Source organism: Aulonocara stuartgranti, assembly GCF_965226115.1.
Source record: "Aulonocara stuartgranti genome assembly, chromosome: 15".
NCBI lineage: Eukaryota > Metazoa > Chordata > Actinopteri > Cichliformes > Cichlidae > Aulonocara > Aulonocara stuartgranti.
Window position 1 is genome coordinate 18978016 of NC_138951.1, and position 18878 is coordinate 18996893.

Consider the following 18878-nt stretch of genomic DNA (forward strand, 5'->3'; position numbering starts at 1 on the left):
CCCGGGTTTCCTCCGTGGCGTGAGCGATAAGCAGAGTTTGTCCTTTCCTTATAAGACTCCTAATTATTCAAAGTAACACTCAGGTATGCCGTTCAGCGGGGTTAGTTACGATATCGGGAGCAGCTAGGAGAACAAAGTGATACAGAAACTGTTCAGATTGCTTTCCCAGAATCAACTCAAAGGTTTATTTGATACACAGCAGTTTATATAAAGAAAAAAAGGTTCGTGTGTCAGCTTTCCCAGTTCAAACCGGTACAGACCAAATAAGGAAACGTCTTCCTGCCTTGTGAGCAAAGTATCCCTTGTGCAGTTTATCAGTTCAGCTATAATTTATGATCATCCCAGCAAAATACACTCCTAGACATAAAATACAGAGTTCTTTCATTAGTGAATTCTGAAACAAACCACCTAGCCTTTAACGAGCCTTTTCCAGGAGATAAAGAAAAAGGGAGGATGGGAGTAAGGAAGTGGTCTCATCTCTGTGGTATTTTCGACCTTGGGGTACCAGCTTGTGAGTCTTACACATCAATTCTTGGGTCAGAGAGAAAAATAACTAAAACAAAGGGGCCTTATTGAATGACAGAGTTTTCCTGCATAATGTCACTATAAAACAATATCCAGTAAATGCTACCATGGTACTAAAATACCTAACAGTTCCCCTCTTTTATTATTTTTAAAAATAATAACTCAAATAGAAAGGAAAAATCACAAATGTAATAACATAATATAAAAAGCAAATCATAAAATGTAATAGTTCACAACCTAATGTTCAATATACACATCAGGAACATCATTGGTAACATCTGACACATAATCTGGGTCAATTTGTGCCAATTGCAAATACATTGAAGTAGCTGTACTAGCAGCTATACGGGTTATCATTGAACGTACACAGGGTACCACACAACAGGCAATAATCATCAAAAACAAAATAATACATGCTACAATGGTTACAAAAGCTACAATTAGTTCCTTCCATTTTCCAAACGTGTCCTGCAGCCACTTGTCTATCCACTGACCGTGACCTGCATTGGCTCTTAGTTCTATCTGCAATGCTTCAAGTTTATTCATAGCTTGTGTGAATGAACCGTTAGGGGCGGTGTTATTGGGAATGAAAGTACAGCATACATCAACGGTTACTAGACCACAGGTACCGGTCCAATTAACAGGTAAAGCTAATCTAAGGGTATTATTGCACAACCAATAAGCATGTGGGATTGGTCTGGTCAGGCGCGTGACCATGTGTGATTTAACTAACTCCCCCCAGTCAGTGTCATTTAATACACCGTCTGGGGGAACAATGATCGAGTCTCCGCTCGAACTTGAACTGTGTGTGTGTTCCTCCAGATAGGATAAAACTTCAGCCATAGAGACAGCTAGCCATGTCTCATTACAGCGTGCACCTGGGGAGTCAGAGAAGAATGTGTAGTTATCCTTTGTATAATCTATGTGTGTGTCTGGGCCAGTTAACTTTAGTCTGCGCAGGCATATCATACTAGTATTAAAATGGAGAGGGATCTGTCCTAAGGGTAGTGAGGGCTTTAACCTATTCTTGGGGCGTTTCATTGGGGCGCAGGTCCCTGCGGTGTCATTAGATAACTTCAATAATTCGCCCAATGGAGTCTCAGGGTTAGTTGGTGTGTGTGTGTGTGTCTAAGTAGGCAGTCGAGAGGGCTCAGAGTCAACTGTAAAGTGTCTTTAAAGAGAGCATTATCTCTGCCGATTTTCTCTAGTCCCTCAGTGAGGGGGAAACCGGATATGGGGTATCCTACTATTACCTGTTCTGGATTAGCCTTTGAACAGACATAACAGTTACTGTTTCCTAAATCACGAGCGGCTGTTCTGGCATTTTCATACCAGGCGTTAGCTCCTGTTCTAGAGGGTGCATAAAATGGTTTATTAGTGGCGTCTATGTTGCTATTTACTGATTTTAGGGAGCGTGAGGAGTGCATTAAGTAGGTGTCTTGCAAAATGGAGCATGAGGTATAGTCAGCAAAATATGACCTGCAGAAATGTGAACATGGTTGCAGTTTACAATACAAAATAGCAAAGAGAAATCCTAAGGTTAATGCGATAGATATGATAAATAACCTAAATATATAAGAAAGTATATAAGAAAAACAGTTCTTCAGTCGTCTTCTGGCCTGGTCCCAGGTTCGAGAGACATAGAATAAGCGTCGTATGATGACAATGGGCATTTCATTTTCTCCATTATCAGGATGAAATGAGTCTAGCTTTATCAGGTTAGACATCATGTGGTACTTTTGGCTTTCTATTCCTGCTGGATGTTCGAGTACCTTGCTGTGGCTCTTTCAGACGTTGTGTGTTAATCAGTGATTGCGTGTGTGCACTGGATCCGGGCGCTGGCTCGCCTGAGATGTCATCTACCCGTGTGTGTTTATTTGCTCTAGTTCCGGGCGCTGGCTCGCCGGAGATGTCGTCTGCTTGATCCGACGCCTGAGATGGTCCGATTGGGCTGGTCTTAACCCTGCTGGCATGAATCCACTGAGGTTGTCCGTCCGTAAGGATGCTGGTTCTCGTCACTGCCAGTACAGTCTGGGGGCTGGAAAACGCGGCCTCCCCGAGTGTTCTTGGTTTTAGTGACTTCACTAACACCGCGTCCCCTGGTCTCCACTTGTGGGTTGGATCTGTGGAGGGGAGAGGCTGGGAGAGACAAACTTTCTGATAGTTATTATTCAGTGTTTCTACCAGATTGTGGACATAGTCGGACAATGCAGTGTCTATGTCCCCTTCCAATAGCGGTGCCCCTCTGGAAGCTGACCATGGTGTTGGAAATGGTCTTCCCATGATTATTTCAAATGGAGATAATTTGGTTGCTGCGGATGGAGTCATTCTAATCTCGCAGAGGATTTGAGGAAGTAGTTTGATCCAGGTCATTCCTGTTTCTATCATTGCTTTAGTCAGGCGATTTTTTATGGTCCTATTCATTCTTTCTACAACTCCTGAACTCTGAGGATGGTATGGCACATGATATTTCCAGTCTATTCCTAGAGTTTTAGTACACTTTTGAATTACTTCTGATGTAAATGAAGGTCCTCTATCACTGTTAATTTGGTGAGGTATTCCAAATCTGGGTATTATTTCATTGCACAACTTTTGATAGACTACTTCTGCAGTTTCTTTTGAGGTTGGATAAGCTTCTACTCATTTACTAAATTGATCCACTATTACCAGTAAGTACTTGATGCTTCCTTGTGCTGGCATATGTGTGAAATCAATTTGTAATGTATGAAATGGAAAATCTGGTTGTGGTAAATGCTGATGTTTTGCTTTTGAGCTACCTACATTAGTTCGCGCACATGTTAGACAGGTTGCTAATATGCTTTTTACTGCATGTGATGTTTTCTCAATTACAAATCTTGATTTTATTGCCCCTATTACCCCTCTTTGTCCGACATGACTCACACAGTGAAAATGTCGGGCAAGGACTGGCATCAGGGAATATGGGAGGGCAATCAAACCCTTAAGATTTTGTATAGGCCATCTCTGTCATCTAAGGTACAGTCATTATTCTCCCAATAGGTGTAATCACATGCAGAGGCTTGCTCTTGTATCAATTTTAAATCAACATTTGTTTCTAAATAGTCTGGGAGTGTAACAAGTGGCAGCTGTAGGGGCACAGATAATACTTCCTGCGGAGGTGGGAGCTGTGATGCAGCTGCAGCCTTGGCTGTCACGTCTGCTAAGGCATTACCTGTTGCTTCGTCTGTGTCAGCTGTACTGTGTCCTTTCGTTTTTACAACTGCAACGGCCGATGGCAGCTGTATAGCCTGCAAAAGTCTCTGCACAAGATCAGAATTAGCAATCGGTTTTCCATCAGCAGATCTAAATCCTCTTTGTCTCCACAATGTGTCAAAGTCATGTACGACGCCAAACGCATAGCGGCTGTCTGTGTAAATTGTCACACGCTTATCCAAGTGGAGCTCACAGGCGCGTATTAAAGCCATGAGCTCTGCTTTTTGTGCTGAGTGAAATGGTAATGAGTGAGCCTCTAGTATGATGTCAGGCAATGTCACCACTGAATAGCCACAAAGAAATGAGTTGTCATTCGGCCTTGAACAGGACCCGTCCACATAAACCGTGGCTGAGTCTGGGATAGGTGTTTGCTCTAAATCTGGACGTGGTGCTGTGGATTCCTGTATTCGTGTCATGCAGTCATGATGATCAAGCATGTCTGAGCCATCCTGTCGGTCAGAAGAACACAGCATATGGATCAATAAATGTGCTGGCGAATTGGGTGTGCTGCTCGCTTTTATGGTGAGGTTTGCTGTGGAGGTCAGTGTAGCTTCATAACCTGAGCGGCGTTGTGCGGTCATGTGTTGTGTAGTTATGTTTGCTAGAATGGTCGTGACCTGGTGATTGGTGTGTAGAATAGTGTCATGTGAGAGTGTAAGCTTCTCGCAGTCCCTTATCATGATAGAGCAAGCTGCTACTGCTCTCAGGCAGGCCGGCATCCCCTGAACTACTGCTGGCAATACCTTTGAATAGAAGGCTACTGGACGGTAGCCACTGCCATGCTCTTGGGCCAGTACACCTGTGCAGGTCGTGCCGTTCTCTGTAACGTACAGATGGAAAGGTAAGTGGTAGTCAGGCAGACCCAAACAAGGGGCGGAGGTCAGCGCTCCCTTCAATGCATTGAAAGAGGCAGTCATTTCTGTGGACCACAGTATTCGAGGAAGCTTGTCTTTTTTGCAGCATTCACGCAGAATGTGGTCATGAAAAGAACAGTCTGGTATCCACTGTCTGCAATAGTTCACCATGCCTAAGAAGGACAGCATTTCCTTCTGTGTAGTAGGCCGAGGGACGGAGGTCACAGCTTTGACCCTGTCTGCAGTCATGGAACGTTTTCCGTGAGACAGTGTGAATCCCAAATATTGAACAGAAGTCTGACAGTACTGCATTTTCTTTGCAGATGCTTTGTGGCCAGTCTTTTGGAGGTGCTGGAGAAGCATGTGTGTAGCAGTTTGACACAATTCCTCACTCGGAGCACAGAGGAGGAGATCGTCCACATACTGGATCAGAGTACAGCCCTCAGGAGGAGCGAAGCTGTCCAGGGTAGCACGGATCACCATTGAGAAAGCAGCAGGGCTGTCTATCATGCCTTGAGGCAGACGAGTCCAAGTGTACTGCTTATTTCTATGTGTAAATGCAAATAACGGCTGTGTATCTACATGCACAGGCACTGAGAAAAAGGCAGAGCATAAATCCACCACGGTAAAATGTGTGGCTGTGGATGGAATACATGTCAATATGCTGGGGACGTCTGGAACCAGAGGTGGCAAAGGGATAATGACTGCATTAATTTGTCTTAAGTCTTGTGTAAAACGCCATACGCCAGGTTTGTTAGGCTTTGGCACAGGATTGACAGGAGTATTATATGGAGATACTGTAGGCTTTATCACTCCTGTAGTCAATAAATCTCCTATGATGACATCTAGGGCTGAGGCTTTTTCGACAGAAATGGGATACTGCTTGACATATACTGGCGTGTTGTTTTTTAGCTGTGCGTGATAAGGTATACAGTCAATAAATCCTACATCATTCTCACCTTTAGACCACAATGTCATATTCTGGTATTCAGCTGGCAACGTAAGTGCAGAAATAGTACAGTGGATAGGATAGGTTAGATCTATGTGACGACATGGTGTAGTTATGTCATAACCTATGTCTGAGTTATGTGACAAAATCACTGTTTGACCTTCACTTGTGTGAGCAGTTATCATGTTGTTGAACAGTGTGAGAGAAACAAAAGTGTGGCTCCCAGTCATGGGATTACCTGGTAGTGGCGTCTGTACACGTTTTTTTTTTTTTTGGCACAGTGTGTGACATAGAGTACCGGACAAAAAGGATGTTGAGTTCATTCTCTGCTGAGGGTCCAGCTGACACAGAGGATGTTCCTTCTCCATCATGTCGGTACATAGGGCAGAGAAAACATAAGCTGTTATCAGTGTCAGCAAACATTTCACCCTTTGTGTTAAATTAAATACACAAATTCATTTTTGCTTTGGGTGTCTGCGGCTGCTGGAAAACTGAGCTAAATTTGCACCTCTAGCTTGTCCAACAGTGCATAAAGCGTTTTATGAATACTAGGATAGATTCATCAGGCTTCTGTTTACACATAGTTACTGCATTTAAGTCACTTTTGTCTCTGGACATTGTTAGCAGGAATTTCTTTAGATTCTTAAAGAAATCGGCGACTTTGTCATTATTTACCCTCCTTTTGTCCATAGCGGTAACATTTGATGCATCACGTCGCGGCATTCTATCATATATTTTCTACAGGACTTTTTAAGCAGACTACTTTTCTTATCACAAATGATATTCAACATTTCTACTGACCTGTTTTCTGGCGATAATCGTTCGGGATAAGGCTCCGGAAATAAATTAGAATGCATTGAACTTATAGTCCGTAAGTTGTAAACAAAGTCAGTCACATAAGCACTCCCGCATGTTCTGGATACGTAATCATGGAAGTCTTCGCCGATTCGTGGACGTGGGTTACACGTAACCGGAAATGGGAGTCGTACTGATCTGTTGTTTGAGGCTTTAAATTTAATTTTTGTTGGTTTTACAGGTAATTTTGATTTTTTATCGGACTTGTCTGTGGTTTTTGAATTATTCTGACCCATGTTCAGTGATTTCCAGAGGGGTTTACACGCTTGAAGGATTTATGTTAGTATTTTCGCTGCGGCACAGCTGAGGTTACTTTAAATTTATTGCTAGCAATTTTTTGTTTGTGTGAGCAACTCTCACTTAGCGAGCAACTTCTCGCTTAAACAACAGGCAACTTCCTGTGTCTTTCTGCTTTTAATTTACTGCTTTTAACCCTTGTATGGTAATCGGGTCTGTGAGACCCGTTTTCAGTTTTCTTTCGTTTTTTTTTTTTTTTAACAAAATTAAATTTAATTATTTACTAGCTTTCTGTGAGTGAGCAACTTCTCACTTTTTAACGTACGTTTCAAGATAACAGGCAACTCCCTGTGTCACTCTTTGGTGAGCAACTTCTCACTTAACGAGAAGTATTTAAGACAACAGGCAACTTTCTGTGTCACTTTTCTAAGTGAGCAACTTCTCACTTTTTAACGTACGTTTAATTAAACAATTAATTATTATTATTTTTTAAACAAAATTAAAATATTCCAACACCACACAAGGGTTAATTTACTTTATTCGGGGACTGAGGAAGTCGTCAGTGTATCTCTCTGGATCACTAAGTGAAACTTCGTCAGCATATCCCGTTTCTTTATGGATCAATCACTGAGAGAGGTATAATAGGTCTTTATATAAATATGAAAGACGCATATTTACCTTCTGTCAGGAATCCCACTTCTGACACCAAAATTGAAGGAAATTGCCTTCCCGGGTTTCCTCCGTGGCGTGAGCGATAAGCAGAGTTTGTCCTTTCCTTATAAGACTCCTAATTATTCAAAGTAACACTCAGGTATGCCGTTCAGCGGGGTTAGTTACGATATCGGGAGCAGCTAGGAGAACAAAGTGATACAGAAACTGTTCAGATTGCTTTCCCAGAATCAACTCAAAGGTTTATTTGATACACAGCAGTTTATATAAAGAAAAAAAGGTTCGTGTGTCAGCTTTCCCAGTTCAAACCGGTACAGACCAAATAAGGAAACGTCTTCCTGCCTTGTGAGCAAAGTATCCCTTGTGCAGTTTATCAGTTCAGCTATAATTTATGATCATCCCAGCAAAATACACTCCTAGACATAAAATACAGAGTTCTTTCATTAGTGAATTCTGAAACAAACCACCTAGCCTTTAACGAGCCTTTTCCAGGAGATAAAGAAAAAGGGAGGATGGGAGTAAGGAAGTGGTCTCATCTCTGTGGTATTTTCGACCTTGGGGTACCAGCTTGTGAGTCTTACACATCAATTCTTGGGTCAGAGAGAAAAATAACTAAAACAAAGGGGCCTTATTGAATGACAGAGTTTTCCTGCATAATGTCACTATAAAACAATATCCAGTAAATGCTACCATGGTACTAAAATACCTAACACTGGGCCCGACAGTGTGTGTTTGTGTGTCGGAGTGTGATTAATACCCCAGGAGATGGTGTGACATTTGATTTGGCAGGGCGTGGCTGTGGAAGTGCTTACTCAGCACAAACATAAATCCACCTCTCTGCTAGACTGAAGCAGATGATAAACAACACAGCTGACCCCGGTGACAGGGCCACCAAAATGAGAAGTCTGGTGGAAAATATCAAAATGCAAAATCTTTTTTTTTTTAAAGAATCTACTTATATTCTTATATATGTTTGATAAAGCAGGTAAAATAATCTGATTTGTATACCTTTTTCAAATTAAATCGCAATTTCCGTGTTTACACATATTTATCATCGTGTTTTTTTGTTGTGGGTAATACTGATATATATCAGTACCCATATCCAGTCTTGTTGAAGCTTCAGATGATGCTCCAGATATTGATGATAAGTGGAAGGAAGGTAGTCAGAACTGAGGGGATTGAACTACCAGAACGCAACATTGCAGACATTGCAGACAGCTCCAAGCACCTGGGAATCCCACAGGCAAATAGAAACCATGAAGAGGACGCTAGGAAAGCCGCAACCATCAAATACCTGCAGAGAATAAGACAAGTCCTGAGGAGTCAGCTGAATGGGAAGAACAAGATCTGGGCAATCAAGAAATCATCATCAAAATGAGACAGCTCCTCACCATACACAGAGGGTTTCACCCTAAGTCCAGCACCCTGAGACTGTACGCTGGGCAGGAAGAAGGAGGTCAAGGACTAGTGAGTGTCAGAACCACTATTCAGGATGAAATGGCAAAGATCCATTAGTATATCAGGAAGATGGGCACAACTGATTATGCGCTTAGTGAATATCTCAGACAGCAGAAACACAAGAAAAAAGAAGAGGAATTCCGGAATGATATCCAAGATGTCTGCCCAGAAGCTCTAGGAACAGCAAAGATACTGCTGTCAAGCTCCCAGGCCTATGGCGTAAAAACTATGAGATCTTGCTGTCTGGGTGGCTTTTTTTTCCTATTTTATTACTTAGACATTTGCTTTTAAAAATGACTTATGGTGTCAAAATATAAAATAATCATAGAGAAAAAGTAGAGAAGTTGCAGCTGTAATAATATGCACGAAAGATTACCCTTCTATGTGTTTCAGGCAGGAATAAAGTCACTGATGTCAAAGTCATCCCACCTCATCTATAGATAAATCCAGTTGGATTTTATTCCCATGAAACATGCTGAGAAAAGTAAAAATGTGAAAACGCCTGCTTGAATTGATTTACTAGCACTTGGTGATGGTTTCTTTTACAGAGAAGCACCACAAGAAATTAACCCTCATTCAAGCACAGCTGTTATATTAAAAAATGTCTAATGTTTTCCCCCATTGTTCCATCTAACCAAGCCAACACTGCAGCTGTTATGGCGACCGGGTGTCTCTTGCTTCAAACAGCCCAGTTTAAACTTACTATAGCTGAGAGCCTCCTCCTACTCTTCAGTCCTTCAGCGTCTGCCAGCCACAGCAGTCCCTTTGTCACGTTTGTGTGATTTATTCATAGCTGCAGCGGGTAGAGAAAGATCAATACTTTGTGAGAGAAAAATGAGTTAGCAGCAGGCCACTCGGACAGGAAGAAAAAGAGAGAAGTTCACTGTAAGTTCAGAGGGTCATGACAGAAATCTGCTGCTCACTTCACAGCAGTGCTGAGATACAAACAGCAATAATTCAGAAGCCAGCATTACCAGCTCTAAGTATGACGCCCTGAGACAAGTGATTTGTCATATTATGTTTGTCTTATGCTATGAAAACTGGCATTCAACATATCTTTAAACATCAGCCTACTTTTTTGTGAACAATTTATGGATAAGAGAGTTATTTATTCTTTCGTTTTAGCTATCAGCCAAAACAGTCAACAGTAGTGGAATTGAGCTGTTAGCTACTAGCAAAAGCTAACCTAATTGACATTAAACTCATACAATTCAAAGAGACAATATACAACATGTTTGCTCAGTAGAAAAGTCATAAAACAATGGTGTTATCATCAGCTTTAACTAATTTATTCCTAGAGGTAACTCCCGCTGCAATCTATGCAGATTATACAGTGGGGCAAAAAAGTATTTAGTCAGCCACCGATTGTGCAAGTTCCCCCACTTAAAATGATGACAGAGGTCAGTAATTTGCACCAGAGGTACACTTCAACTGTGAGAGACAGAATGTGAAAAAAAAAAATCCATGAATCCACATGGTAGGATTTGTAAAGAATTTATTCGTAAATCAGGGTGGAAAATAAGTATTTGGTCAATAACAAAAATACAACTCAATACTTTGTAACATAACCTTTGTTGGCAATAACAGAGGTCAAACGTTTACTATAGGTCTTTACCAGGTTTGCACACACAGTAGCTGGTATTTTGGCCCATTCCTCCATGCAGATCTTCTCGAGAGCAGTGATGTTTTGGGGCTGTCGCCGAGCAACACGGACTTTCAACTCCCGCCACAGATTTTCTATGGGGTTGAGGTCTGGAGACTGGCTAGGCCACTCCAGGACTTTCAAATGCTTCTTACGGAGCCACTCCTTTGTTGCCCGGGCGGTGTGTTTTGGATCATTGTCATGTTGGAAGACCCAGCCTCGTTTCATCTTCAAAGTTCTCACTGATGGAAGGAGGTTTTGGCTCAAAATCTCACGATACATGGCCCCATTCATTCTGTCCTTAACACGGATCAGTCGTCCTGTCCCCTTGGCAGAAAAACAGCCCCATAGCATGATGTTTCCACCCCCATGCTTCACAGTAGGTATGGTGTTCTTGGGATGCAACTCAGTATTCTTCTTCCTCCAAACACGACGAGTTGAGTTTATACCAAAAAGTTCTACTTTGGTTTCATCTGACCACATGACATTCTCCCAATCCTCTGCTGTATCATCCATGTGCTCTCTGGCAAACTTCAGACGGGCCTGGACATGCACTGGCTTCAGCAGCGGAACACGTCTGGCACTGCGGGATTTGATTCCCTGCCGTTGTAGTGTGTTACTGATGGTGACCTTTGTTACTTTGGTCCCAGCTCTCTGCAGGTCATTCACCAGGTCCCCCCGTGTGGTTCTGGGATCTTTGCTCACCGTTCTCATGATCATTTTGACCCCACGGGATGAGATCTTGCGTGGAGCCCCAGATCGAGGGAGATTATCAGTGGTCTTGTATGTCTTCCATTTTCTGATGATTGCTCCCACAGTTGATTTTTTCACACCAAGCTGCTTGCCTATTGTAGATTCACTCTTCCCAGTCTGGTGCAGGTCTACAATACTTTTCCTGGTGTCCTTCGAAAGCTCTTTGGTCTTGGCCATGCCGGAGTTTGGAGTCTGACTGTTTGAGGCTGTGGACAGGTGTCTTTTATACAGATGATGAGTTCAAACAGGTGCCATTCATACAGGTAACGAGTGGGGGACAGAAAAGCGTCTTACAGAAGACGTTACAGGTCTGTGAGAGCCAGAGATTTTCCTTGTTTGAGGTGACCAAATACTTATTTTCCACCCTAATTTACGAATAAATTCTTTACAAATCCTACCATGTGGATTCATGGATTTTTTTTTTTCACATTCTGTCTCTCACAGTTGAAGTGTACCTCTGGTGCAAATTACTGACCTCTGTCATCATTTTAAGTGGGGGAACTTGCACAATCGGTGGCTGACTAAATACTTTTTTGCCCCACTGTAACTGTGTCAGTTTACTATTTTATATGCAGTTGCAAAGTTCTGATGGGAATTCTCTGATATTTATGTAAATGTTTGACTCATCTCAACATTGTTGCCAACCTACATGTTGCCACGCCCACTCATGAAGCTACAACCCCTCAGTGGCATAGGCAGTGTTGGCCTACCCAAGCAGAATGATGTTTGGTATCCTTCCAGGGTAAACCAACTGTGGGTTAAAACTCTGGCTTTGACAAACGCTCAAGCTGTCAGTGCAGCCACCAAACCCTGTCTCATTGTATATATGCAGGGTACATGTATGGGTGGTTTGATCAGTGCGGGACATTGGGAACATACGTTATATATTCCCTGTGTAAAATACTGACTTTGCTTTTCTGATTTTTGCTTTTAACTTGTGCAAATTAAGGCATCATTTCCATACTATCTGGCTAGTGTTATTAGTTATGCTTGACTGTGAATAATATTGTACAAATATTGTGGAGAAACTGTACTCTCATATAAAAAAAAAACCTTTCTGAATTATCAAGAACATAAAGGACTGCATGGTTACCTGAGAGTAAAAACCAGAACGGCTGCTCTTCTGAAATTTTGCACAAAAACACCACCTTTTGCTTTCTGTTTACACACTCTGGCATATGTAAATGAAAATATGCATCTGAGCAGTAAGTGTGCATATATCCAAACATCTTGCCCGGTGTGTGTAGGACTGCTTCGTGCTCATGCAGCTTTTTTCTACAATAAAAGTGGAACTATCACTTGACAGCAACAAAACACCACATCACATTTGTTAAATATTCCCTCAGTTTGTGTTTGCCTATAAGGTTACTACTTGGCCACAACAGCCTCCAGGAAAACAACCGTAGAGCTACAAAAAGTGAAACATGATGCCTGACAAATATCTGCTTTCAAATATACATTTATTTGTTGCCTCTCTCCAGTGAGAGTGCAGAATGCGTAGGTGGTGGAGTAACTTTGGAAAGTGAGGCTTTAGCTCCCAGAGGTGTCAAATCCTGATACGAAGTTGTTAAGCACAACTATTTCTACCAGCTATAAGGGGGAGGCTGCAGCAGAGCTGACCCTACCCTGGAGAAGACAATAACATTAGGAAGACCCAAAAGTTATTTTTATTACAGCAACAGTTTGACATTTAGGGAATTTTGATTATGCATTTGATTTGATTTTCCTTTAGTAGAGAAATGGAGCCAGAGCCATATGAAGGTCAGCTCAGCCTATCTGCTTAAAAAAACAAGGAATTAACCTATTAGCCTATTTTCTGCCTGAATTGTAATATTACAATTACTAAAGTTGCACTATAAAAGCCGAGATTTTTACATCTTTCTTAATTGTTTATTCAAACTGAACTATAGCACAAAAACTGGAGCTATTCAATGCAAACCGTATCTGGACAATCCCCTTGGTTGGTGCTGCACTGCCAAAACTATGGCTGCTAACCTCCTTCCCCTTGATTCCAGTCTCCAGTTAATCCCCTTCTGGCTCCAGCTTCATATTTAGCACACAGACATGGGACTAGTATTAATCTTCTCAGCAAACTGTGGACTTGAAAGCCCAGTGTGGTTCCCCAGATATCAAAGCAAAAGAACATTTCTATTAAGTATACACTCTAATCAGAGATTGGATTAGAAACATTTGACCCTGTAAAGTTTTTACCTCCACCAAGGAAGTTATGTTTTTGGTAGTGGTTGCTTGTATGTCATCATTCTGTTAGTAAAGAAAATAACTAAAATACTTTGAATTAATTCTGATAAAACTTTGTAGGGGTGTAGAGTGGGGTCATGTTAATAGTCTATTAAAACCTGGCTTACATCCACTGAGGTCTTAACTTCATGATTTGTTGGTCCAAAATTGATATGATTGCATCATTATAAAGATTTAAAAGATCATGTCACATTTAACCTCTGACCTCTTCTTCTTCGGGCCATTATATTGATCTGAAGGTCAAATTATAATTAGGCTATACAGAGCTATTTAAAACTATGTTTCATACTGCCATTGTTTGCACTGACAACATGCAGGCATGTGGGGAATGATATATGGGAATGTTAAATGTCACGTTGCTTTGGATCTCTGACCTCATGTTCATGTTCAAATGAGGTCAAACATTCATAAAATGTCTTTTATTTTTTAAACTATGCATACAATTTTGCTGTCTTTATTTGTATTGACAACATTTAGGAAATCATTCATATGGGGATATCACATTATCAGTGGCATCCAAATATGATGTAATATTTGAGCTCTGACTTCATGTTTACATTTTACAAGTTGACCCAAGAATGTGTTACACTGTTAAAGAAAGTATTGTCAGGCTAAACAGAATGAGCTTCCTAGCTAGTTAGAAATATACTACAGTATAATTTTATATAATAAGCTCAAGTTATTCATGTTGATATTTACAAATCGGTACCTATTATCCATTTCCTACTCCTACATAATGTTTATATAATTAGAGTAAACATCTGTCATCCTACCTTTGTTTGATTTTTACTGCAAATTTTTTAAAGTACTTTAAAGATTAACATATATAATTAATATATGAATTAATATAGAACTACTGCCCAGAGAGAGAGCTGCCTTGGTGGAGGTTTGCACTCTCGTGGCGCTTGATGTTTATTATTGATATGCATGCACATACATAAACAACTTTAATTTTATTCCGCTGTGGCCCTCATAGTGATTTGTTTTCCTCTGGATTCAAACTTGTGTTCTTAGCAATCGAATTACAGCAGAAAGAGAGACATCCCCCTCCAAGCTTCCCCCTCCTGAGACTTTTTGTATTTCAGCAGTGATCATTGGCTTGTAACCAGTAAACTGTCTACACATTCATTCAAACCACCCCTCCAGGTGACAATGGATATGCATGGACAAAAAACAAACAAACAACAACAAAACAAAACAAAGAATAGTGTTAAGGCAGGAGGAGCAGGATGACATTTCCTATGTACGCCTCGTATACACTGTTGAAATGTACTGACACTGATGGATGCTAATGTTTGTTCTAATTACACTGGTATTTGTAACAGCTAAATCATGTTGTGATTCAGATGTGATTTTGGAAACTCTGGAGTTAATTATGGAGGAATGGGAATCAAATCTTTGGCTTAGAGTTTGAATGCCTCTGGTTAAGAATAAACAAAGAGGGAGAGAAATAGGTAGTAGGATAATAGAGACAGCAAAATAAAAGCAGATTCACTGGTGTGTTGGAGTTTATTAGCAGAGCGCACCTGTTCACCAGCTACACCAGGTGCCTCAGACATGGCCAGACAGAACATAAATGTTTGGATGTGTGTGTGTGTGTTTGTGTGTGTGCACAAGTTCAGTCAGCATGACCGCTTGCTACCGAACACACTCATTTGTCAAGACAAACGAGTGACACAGGAAGAAAGGCGGATGGGGTGGCAAACCTCCAGCTAGAGCCAGAAAAAAGTAACACAGTGTACTTTATTACCTGGAAGTGGGAAAATGAGTTTTGTCAACAAATGGCCCATCTATTTCCCCTCACATCAATGGACTCGTGGCACTTGATTTATCTTCTCTGTATTGGAAGCAATGGAGTGAAAAAGGGAGGGAGGGCAATGAAAGTGGGGAGGATGGACTCCTGCTGCCTTTACGTTTTGTGCGAATAACCACAGAAAGAGCATAAATGTTTCACTAAATGAACCTTACATAGGGGCGATTCTGATCAGAACAAAAAAAAATCAAACAGTAAATGCAAAAAACTGTTCTCAGAATGACAGATGGTGGCTCTCCATCATCTGGGGTGCATTTTAGTACAAACATTTATCTTTTGATCCTCTGAAGGGACCTGTCCCGGGTGTTTTTTAACAGGAATCTACAACCAAAATTATTCCAACAGCTATGCTACCAACAGCATAATTTCTGATTTAAAAACAAGTACATTAAGTTCAGTAGGGATGCTTGTTTCTGCCCCAGAAAAACAACATTTTTGCTATCCATGAGTCAAAATGTGGGATTATTATCTCAAATGTTTGAGCCAGAAACTTAATGACTTGGCCTGTGGTTTCTGTCATTTTGAACTTGGCCCTCTGACCACCACCAGTAGGCAACGGGTGAAGTGTCTTGCCCAAGGACACAACGACCGAGACTGTCGGAGCCGGGGCTCGAACCGGTAATCTTCCAATTATGAGACAAACACCTAACTCTTGAGCCACGATCGCCCCGAAGGTAATAGTGATGAGAGCGGTGAAGACAGTTATTAAGGAGAGAAGGCTAACAAAAACAGAAATGAATATAAAGCATCAAGCCAATTTCTTCATTAAGGGTTGAGAAAGTCTATCCCATCTGTCACAGTGCGAGAATGATCAGGTGATCAGTCCATCACAAGAACATCTCAAAGATACCTACAACAAGTTAAGCTCAAATTTACAATTTATAATCATAAATCAATCCCTGCATGGTTTTATACTGTGGACTGGGCACAGGATGAGCATGCAGACTCCACACAAAAAAGTTTCCACATCCACCACAGATACTGTTACCTGCCTATTATCAGGTAACAGTATCTTATAGTCTTTTCACTTGTGATCAGTGTTTTTGTTAAAGTTGCCTGACTGTATAGTAGCTAAAGTTATAGCTTTGGCTAGCAATCAATCAGCCCTTAGCTTTCAAACAACATACTGCAAAGTTTGATGCTGGTGAGAAAACTGAGAAAACATTGAGAAAGGAAATGAAAGAGAACATGAGGAGTAAGCTAATTACGGTGAGTGGAAGTTAAATAAGTGTTTCTTGGCTGGAACCGATGCTCATTTGTTTTTAAGACTAATTTATGGTTGGAGGGGGCTGAGAGTGGAGATGTATTGTGTTTATGCTCATTTATTTCTGGTTACCTCCTGTGGCTTTAGTTATTATGTTCTGCTCACTGGTCGATACTTTTTCTGCTTTTCTTATTTGAATTAGATTTCTAGGAATGAATGCCATCATATGTGATGGATTCTCTCGCATAAATGCATATTTTCTTCCTATGTGACGAACACAGAAGCAGTTAGGTTTTTTTATTATGTAGTTTATATTTATATTAGAAAGGACTAGGGTCCCCCTGTACTGCCGACCCCAAAAGTTTCCTAGAGCGCCTGCGAATTGTGAAAAACCTTGATTTTCGAATGTGGTTAAAAAATGTATTTAAATGTCTATTTATATAGTTTAAACCCTAAATATGCCCCCAAACACTTTAATTTCATTTCAGTCAGCTCAAAAAATATATTAAAAAATGTAAAGGTAAAAACATATATGTACTGTACTGAAATGCTATGTGTCAAGCAGTGCTACAATTAAAAATCCGAACTCTGAACCACAACTTCAAGAGTGTTCACTGTATCATTTTGGTCACTTAACCAATGATACTTGAAGTAGTTCAAATATCATGAGTGAAGGCATAAGTAACCGCTATGTAAATTCAAGTTTAGGATTTGAACCCCAGCCTATTAAGCCTAAAGGTGCTACTGTTACCACTACACTATCCAGCTGCCTAAACTTTATGCTTATGCTTTTAATCATATGTGGAAGCCAAATGCTCTGGTTACTGTTAATACTCTTTTTTTTGTCATAGTTTGGATAAAGAAAATGTAAAAAGAACAACTAATAATAGTGTGAAATGAAAGTAGTGTAATTGTAGCTCTTGTGTTGATCAAGCTGATCCAACATTATAGTTAACATCAGTATTGTGATGCATGGCCTCCAAATGCCTGCTTGCTCCTCAAATGGATTACCTACTAAATTATCCCTCTTCTCAGACTCACTTGAAAATGTATGAGACCGTCACTCATTTGACTTCACATAAATATTTTAGTCTGGTTAGTCGCTGAGGCATAGCTGTGAGTATAAATCAATATTTGTGTTGGTGCAGTACGTGCACTATATGTATGCATTGCATTGGTGCTTGTGTGTGTGTTTGTGAGCAGGCTTTAAAACAGAATATTAAAACATTAAAGTTGACAGAATGACAGAGTGTACTGCGCAGGGTGTTGTGGATAATTGAAATGCCAAAACCTCAAGATGGCTGCTTCATTTTAACTTGAATTTACAACTTCCATCACAAGCCATTAATGTTGAAAATATTTTATGAGGAAGCAGTGAGGGGATTCATTTATCTGAGAAAATATTCAACTTAACAGTCACCTCAAAGTCGAAAGAAACGAGGTCTCAGTGCATTCACTCAGACATGGCAGAAAAAGGCAGGGGATTTGCATCACTTGTACCTGTAGCTCTGTTTAAACAAAGATTTTCTCTAAAAGCAGAACATGGTCTTGACAACTCCTATAGCGTAAGACTAGCTAGAGTATATGGATGGGGTATGGGCTTAATTGCCTTTTCATGCCTAAAAAGGTGTGACACATCCCCCTAGTTCCTATCTTACCACATGCATTAACTGAAGTAAATCCCTGAAGTCTGGTGTCAGTGTCCATGTTGTGTTACAGAGTGATCTAAGATAAATTTCAGAATATGGTATCTTCTTGCGCAACTTGCCTAATTTCCCATGAGTCTATACAATAGAGATACAACATCACCTGCAGTTACCACATAAATATGACATAGGCAAAGCAGTGGGAGCATTATTTAGCAGACATCAGCATGATGTATACTTCAAAATGTTAATTGGATATGTATATATTCTTATGATCCTTGAACTAAATTGAATAGTTTAAAGATCACAGTATTTGTTTACGAAGGAATAATTATAAAAAAAAATGGAGTTCATATGCATGAGAGTGACACTGGTCATGTTTATACATTTACTGGCTTAATGTTAGTTCCCTGCTTTCACTTTCAAAAGAGCTGAAGAGAGTAGTTGATCCTGTTGATCTGCCATGTTTTTGTGTTTTGGTGGTTCATAAATAAAGCTGAAATAAGCTTTTACATAACATTTGGGCTGCTGTTGCGAAGTGTTTGTGCTGATTTTATTGGCAGAGTTGGAACTCTTCAGTTGAGTCAGTGTGTTGGCAACGTTTACGCACTATTGCCCTCTGCGACACTGCTGTGTAACTTTACCTGGTTTTCAGCTTTATGGCTGAGTTGCTGTGGTTCCTAAATGCTTTAGATTCTAAAGAATGTGTCATTCTAAAGTTTCTTTCACAAACATGCCTGTGGCAATGGGACTAAAGCCACCCGAATTCAAAGCGTAAGAGGT

General features: G+C 40.6%; 1 long non-coding RNA gene across 1 annotated transcript; it reads right to left on the minus strand.

The window, feature by feature from the left end:
• Positions 1-8513: 8513 nt before the first annotated feature.
• LOC309688891 lies at positions 8514-9623 on the minus strand. Its single transcript, XR_014271186.1, has 3 exons — positions 9482-9623; positions 8712-8803; positions 8514-8614 (listed from the first exon to the last, which is right to left on the minus strand). It is a non-coding gene; the product is annotated as an uncharacterized lncRNA (long non-coding RNA).
• Positions 9624-18878: the final 9255 nt, after the last annotated feature.